Source organism: Spermophilus citellus, assembly GCF_964194105.1.
Source record: "Spermophilus citellus genome assembly, chromosome: 9".
NCBI lineage: Eukaryota > Metazoa > Chordata > Mammalia > Rodentia > Sciuridae > Spermophilus > Spermophilus citellus.
This window is the reverse complement of record NC_138191.1, coordinates 138,830,334-138,837,366: the sequence shown is the minus strand read 5'-3', so window position 1 is coordinate 138,837,366 and position 7,033 is coordinate 138,830,334. Positions and strand designations below refer to the sequence as shown.

Genomic DNA, 7,033 nt, shown 5'->3' with positions numbered 1-7,033 from the left:
TTTGCTGACTCCTCACAGACATTTATGAACTCTGTTGCATGTGTGTGTGTGAAACGATTTGTAAAGGCTTTCAAGGGAAGTGTGTCTGCAAATGCAGAGTGTGATAAGAAAAATAGATTCTCTTAACTAGATCCCTGGCCTTGATGTTTACATATCAAAGATAAGGTCACTAACTGGGCTCTGTGGAAGCAGCTGGCAGGGTGAGGGAAGGAAAGGGGAGAAGACTCCCCTTCTCAGTCGCTGTCCTTGAAAGGTTAACATGCCCAGAACAGTAAAAAGAAAAAGCTGTTTTTGTGTGTGAACTTGACTGTGAACTTCTGAGCCTCTCCTTACACGCTGCACATAAAGTTCTGAAACTGCCTGAACTTGGAGTTCAGGGGGATTAATTGATTACAGCAAAAGCTGTACCCTCTGAACCTGGCCGCAGCCAAATAAAACTGATTCCTGCTACTTTCTGTGTCTTGCCTTGTCTCCTGAAACACTACCACTGAGCTACATCCCCAGCCCTTTGGGGGACATATTTCTTGGTTGGCCTCCAACTTGTGATACTCCTGCCCCAGCCTCCTAAGTCACTAGGATCACAGGCAACTTTTAAAATATTACACTTGTTTTTCGTTAGTTTAGTTTCTCCATCGTCATATAGCTAAGGGTCTGTTAAGGTCAGCCTCCTCTGTCTGATCTCGGGGTAGCTGCCCTAGTGTCTCCCACTCCCCCAGGGACATTAGGGGCAGGTGGAGGGGTAGTGGGTATTCAGGGAGTGGGTCAGGGCTTGGGCCTAAAAATGGAAACATTTTTAAATGAAAGAAGTAGAAGTGAAACTCTAGTGTTCACCTGAATGGGAACCCCAGCCTGGCACAGTGGCCAGGTCTGTGATCACAGCCAGGCTTTTACAGGGATTTGGGGAAGTATGTATATTTGGAGGCTGTGGTAGGGCCATCACAAATTCCAGGCCAGCAGGGTAACTTAGTGAGACCCTGTATCAAAATAAAAAATAAAAGGATTGGGAGTGTAGCTTAATGGTAAAGTGCGCTCGTTCAATCCTGAGTAACTACAAAACATAAAATGAAATAAGAAATAAGCCCGCACAGTGGCGCACACCTATAATCCCAGAGGCTCGGGAGGCTGAGACAGGAGGATTGCGAGTTCAAAGCCCGCCTCCTCTAAGCATCTCAGTGAAACCCTCTCTCTAAGTAAAATACAAAATAGTTTACTGGGATGTGAGTCTGTGGTTGAGTGCCCTTGAGTTCAATCCCGATACAAAAAAAAAAAAAACAGAACCACAGAACGAACAAGATATCAGTCTTCTCTTGCCTAACTTTGGCATCCAGAGGACTGCACTGGTCTTGGAATTGGCTAAGCCCTGGTCACATCTGAACAGAAATGCCTCCAAGAAGCCTCCAGATCTTTCACTATTGACTCTTAGGATATGGAACCGGCTTTTCAAGATTGGGCATGAGCAGGAGCCAGGGATGTCTGAGGAACCAATACCCCAGAATTAATGCTTGGCACCCACCGGCTGTGGCCAGGAGAGCCGTCCCCCAATCCCTATACAGGGTTACTGCCGCAGCCCCTGCGAGGTGGCACATAGGCGAGAGCCCCCCACTTCCGCCAGTTGTCTGTCACTCTCAGCCCTCTCCAACACTCTGCCAGTCACTAGCCTCAGGGATAGCCTAGAGCAGGACCTTTGCCAGCTACAATCAGGGCACAGCTTCTGGGGCAGAATTTCCTGGTTGGCACGAAGCCTACCATGCTGGCAACCGCCCATCTGTCCCGGCTTTATTCAGCAAGCTGGCTGTACCTGGTCATTTCAAAAGCAAATTTATAACAATATTGTAGAGATTTTTACATTTCACGTGGGATGTTGCATTTTACTGACTTTGAACAATGTCAGGGAGCCTGGGCAGCTTCCCTCCTGGGCAGGGTCTGCACAGTGCCCTGGCTCTGCTGCCCACACACAGACCCAGAGGCCTGGGAGACCCAGACCCCATGTGTGCGCCTACCCTCTGCATGTTGACAGCATTTGTCCCCAGATGCTCCTAGGTGATGCACATTTCCCCCTTGAAAGGAGGCTCTGCAAGTCCTTTCACCTTGGAGATACGCCACGGCAAACTGGCCTGTGTTTGTCTGAATTTGCTGGAGTTTACACTTCTTCCTTTGGTGGGAGTCAAAGTAGAACTCTGGGGTGAGAAAGTATAGCTAGCAAAGGCCCTTCGCCCTCCGCAGCCCCAGGATTCTGAGCATGTGACTTCCTGACCCTTTGCTGGTTTGAATGGTGGGGTGGGCATGGACTTCTGATGATGTACAAGTTTGGTCATTTACTATTTCCTTATTACATCTTTGTATTCTTCCTTGAATCGTCAGTTTCTTTCCTTGAACAACTTTTTCAGGCAATGTTTTATGTGGACTGTGTGTTTTTTAGGTACCAGGGATTGAACCCAGGAGCACTCAACCACTGAACGACATCCCCAGCCCATTTTTCTTTTTATTTAGAGACAGGGTCTCACTAATTTACTTAAAACCTCACTAAGTTGCTGAGGCTGGCATTGAATTTGGGATCCTCCTGCCTCAGCCTCCCAAGCTGCTGGGAATACAGGTGTGATCACTGTGCCCAGATGGGCTGTATAAGTCTTTGTTACCAATCTTAGGCTCGGAAGCTTGCTTCCCAGACAGACCAAGGCCCAAGAGAGGAGTGTTGGGGATAAAGAAAGTATGCGGCATCGAGGGTGCGACAGTCGTTTTAATGTCTCAAGTTCCCCTTCCAGGTCTTCAGTGATGTGAGGTGTCTCCATGAGGATCACGCTGGGGGCCACCTGAAGGACGCGGTTTCCCAGGAGCTGGCCTTGGGCAGCCTGGTGTATCGGTGCCTACTGTGCCCACTATGGGTGGGAACTCCTTGTGGCCACCTTCTTGTAGGGCAGGATGGGGGTCAGATTTGTGGTAAACAAATGTTTTTTTGAATTAGCTCAGGAAAAAAACAAGCCAGCCAGGCACAGCGGTGCACACCCGTGGTCCTAGCAACCCGAGAGGCTGAGGCAGGAGGATTGCAACTCAAGATCAGCCTGGCAGTGTAGCAAGACTCTATCTCCAAATAAAAATCTAAAAAGGTCTAAGAGTGTGGCTCAGCAGTAAAGCACCCGATTCTATCCCCAGTAACACAAAAGCCAAGTGAGGTCACAGGATAAGAGTGAAGGCCATACCTGGTGTGGGGAAGGGAACAGAGCGAGAGCAGGACGGGCACAGCCTCTGTCCTGTGCACTCCTCAGCCTGAGGCCGCGGCCCAGGACCTGGCAGCTCCCTGCTGGACAGGGTGCAGGTCTGGGCGGGAAAGACCCACCTGCAGACCACAGGCTGTTTGGTCAGCAGGTGACTAGAATTAGCAGCCACCTGGTGGCTGTGCAGGTGGTGAGTGCCACCGTGAAAGGAGCCAAGTAGGTGGAAGGTGCAGCCACACACTGTGAGTGGAGCATAGAGAAGCCAGAGACGCAGCCACACGTCACATCAGGCTACTCTCGTTCCATTCCAAACGGTTCCATGGGAAAGGACCACTGGGAAAAAAAAAAAAAAAACTACTTCTGCCAGACACAGTGGCGCACCCTGTAATCCCAGTGGCTCGGGAGGCTGAGACAGGAGGATTGTGAATTCAAAGCCAGCCTCAGCAATGGCGAGGTGCTAAGCAACTCAGTGAGATCCTGTCTCTAAATAAATTATACACACCCAAAAAAAAGGCTGGGGGTGTGGCTCAGTGGTTGAGTGCCCCTGAGTTCAATCCCCAGTATTAAAAACAAACAAACAAAACAAAACAGCTGGGCGTGGCAGTGCACACCTGCCATCCCAGTAGCTCAGGAGGTCAAGGCAAGAGGATCACAAGTCCTAGGCCAGCCTGGACAACTGAGGGAGACCCTGTCTCAAAATAAAAAGTATCAACAGCTGGGGTTGCCGCTCAGTGGTGAAGCCAACCAAACACCATCCCCGGGGGCAGCGATGTACCTACATCAAGGACCCTGGTCAGAGTCGTGGGCTCTGCTTGTGTGTGGAGTCTGGTGACTTGGCTTCTGCTCCAGTTACTGGCACAGACCCGGCTCTGCCCCACACATGGTCCACTTGTGGACACCTTGAGATCTGCTTTTCCACCAGCAGGCCCTCCCCTGGCTTGGCTCACTGCAGGCCTGGGCTCTACTGGGGAAGGGGACAGGCAGTCAGTGGGTCATCAAGGCAGCTGGGACGGGCCCAGGAAGGAGGCGTGCAGGGGCCTGCAGCGCCCCGGCCAGCCCATCCCACTGTCACGCGACAGTCTGTGCAGCTCTGCTTTCCCTGAGTTACCAGTGTGACCTCTCTTCATTTCGAGGTGCTCACAGAGGATGGGCACAGGTGGGTAGAAGGGAGTCCGCCTGGGCAGAGCCTGGAAAGGGTCAGGCCTTCACGGGCACCTTGAGACTTGCCTGGCTGTGGAGCTACTGTAAAGGGCCTTTGCAGATACTTTCAAAGGGGGCACAACTTCAGACTGGGGCCAGGTGGCATCCCCAGGGGTATGGGCGTGGGTCTGCTTGGGCCTGTCCCTGTCTGGACTTGGCATCGATTGGGGCTGCAATGCCCACACTTCCCTGGTTCTGGGGATGCCCCAGGCCAGGGCTGTCAGGGTACTGTGTTGGGCCTGGAGGGAGGGACAGGCAGGGGACAGGAGCCAGTTGACTATTCGTCAGCCAAATGAGCCTGGGCCTGGGCTGCCTAGCTGTGGGGCGCAGAGGCCCCCAGGGTTCTGGAGCCCTGCTGGGCCTTCCTGAGTGTTCTCACCCAGGCTGCGGGTCCAGGTGAGGCCTGGGGACATTTGGGTGGATGGACACTGTCCTGGGGCATCCAGGTGCTGAGGGCCCAGGGTGGTCCCAGCTGTCATCCTGGTTGACCCTGCTGACCGGGTCCTGCTGGGCCTGAGCCCTTCCCACCAACAGGTGAGCATCAGGTGGGTAAACTGAGGCTGCGGGTCTTTCCAGGTCATTCTGTGGCCAGGCTGCACTCCCCCCACTCCTGGCCTGTGGCTGACTGGGCGGCCTGCTGTCCCCCGAGGCTGTGTCTGTTTCTGTTGCTGGTGACACGCCCACAGTCTGGGAAGCTGTGGAGAGGTTTATTTTGGCTCATGGTTCTGGCCCAAGGTCGAGAGGCTGTCTCTGGTGGTGCCTGTCTGTGGGCAGGGTCCTGGAGCACCATGTGGAGAGAGGGAGCACGTGTGCACACCGGGTGCTCATCTGGTCTGTCCCTCTTCTCCTAAAGCCACTGGGATCCAAACTGGGGCCACATCCTGCTGACCCTGTCTTTGCCTTGACCCACAGTCACAGTAAGTTGCTTGCACGGACACCCCACAGCAGGGACTGCGCTGCAGCCCACGAAGCCTGGGGACACTCAGCCATGCCACGCCCCATCGGCGTCTCTGCTGTCTCCTTGAGTCCGTCCCTTGGTGTCCCTGTGTCCTGGGTTTCTGTATGTCAGTTCTCACTTTCCTGCCAGCTGTGTGGACCGGCTGGGACTGGATTCTGGCTCTCAGGACCTGCTGGTGCAAGTGGAGCTACTGGCCAGGGATGCAGTGTCCTGATGCAGCGCTTCCCCGGGCACTGTTCTCAGAAGGGTGGGCAGTCCTTTGGGCTGGTCCTGGCCAGCCCTCCTCTGCAGGTCTGCACCTGCTGGTGGAGGCTTCTGGGAATGGTGTCTTCAGCGTCCTCCCCCCGGGTGGCCTCAGTTTACCCACTGGTAAACGCTATTTCCAGATTCTGAAGGCCACTCGGCTCTGGTCTGGGTACTTCTAGGAGCTGAATGTGGTCAAAGTGGTAAAAAGCCTTCCACCTGGCAAGCGGCCAGTTGCTGCCAGTCTGTTCCCAACCTCTCTTCCATCTTCCCTGGCACCCTGCCTTCTGCCTCCCTTGATGGCTGCCAGTCAGACTTGGCCCTGGCACACCCAGACCCACAGGGGCCATGCCAGTCTGTGTACGACTCCTGGGTGGGTTAACAGCAGCCTTGGGCCTGGCCAGGCCACCTGCTGGGGTCCAGAGCTCGAGGCACAGTCTGCTGAGACACTGGATGCTGTTGCCTGAGGCTGCCAGAGGCCCGGGGCCTGAACCCACCAGTAAGGCCCACAGGCTGTGTGTGGCCTCCGTCCACCCAGGCAGGAAGGTTAAGGCCCTGAGGTCAAAGGCCTCGGCTGGGGAGCAGGATCCTGGGGTGGGAACCCACCACTGGCGAGCCCTCCCTCTGCAGGGCTTACTCCCTGCCTCTGAGTGCTGGTGGCCACAAAGGCCTGCAGGCCTGGGGCAGGGCAGCACCTGCCTCACTGCGGTCAGTGGCACCTGGGGCCTCTGCAGCACTGAACCCATGACCAGTGCTCTTAGGCCACAGCCAGCCTGTTTCCCAGAGCCACTGGGCAGCGAGGTACTAGGTACCTGTCCCTGTCCCAACAGCAGTGGCCATCACAGAGGTCCACTCCTCCACATTTCCAGAGAGCCAGTGGGAGGCTGAGCTGGCCTGCAAGGGTGGGTGTGAAGGGGCCGACAGCTGGACCCACTGATGGTGCTGCCACGGCTGCTCGACCCTGAGCGCACTGCTGACCACTGATTGCTTACCTGCACCCACCTGGTCCCAGGACTGGGCTCCCTCCTGGCTGTATGCACAGCCAGGCTGGGGGAGCAGCCGGGGGGCAGCATCCAGCACAGGGAGGCCCTGGATCGGGCTGACGGGGGGCCGGCCCCCACCTGCCAGGGAGATGTCCCAGAGTCCTTAACTGGTTGCCAAAAGCCAGAGAGGCTGCTGCTCAGCCCAGCTGTTTTAAACAAGTCTGTTTATTGAAAGGATCTGAAAATAGTAGTAAGGCCTTCAGCCAGGAACACGTGTCAGGACACTGACAACAGGAGGCCACGTGGCTTCGCTTCCCAACTCCCCAGTGCGCTCGCTGGCCACAGGCAGATGCAGACCAGCCCACGCTGGGTGGCGCGCTCCACCAGCGGGCTGCCTCCCTGGGGCCCCCTGCCCAGGCCACACCGGGTTCCCGGGT

At 55.4% G+C, this 7,033-nt stretch overlaps 1 protein-coding gene across 1 annotated transcript in view; it reads right to left on the bottom strand.

The window, feature by feature from the left end:
• LOC308655244 (cyclin-dependent kinase 11B) overlaps positions 1-7,033 on the bottom strand; it is a 143,784-nt gene that overhangs the window by 40,989 nt on the left and 95,762 nt on the right. The gene's annotated exons all lie outside the window — the stretch shown is intronic.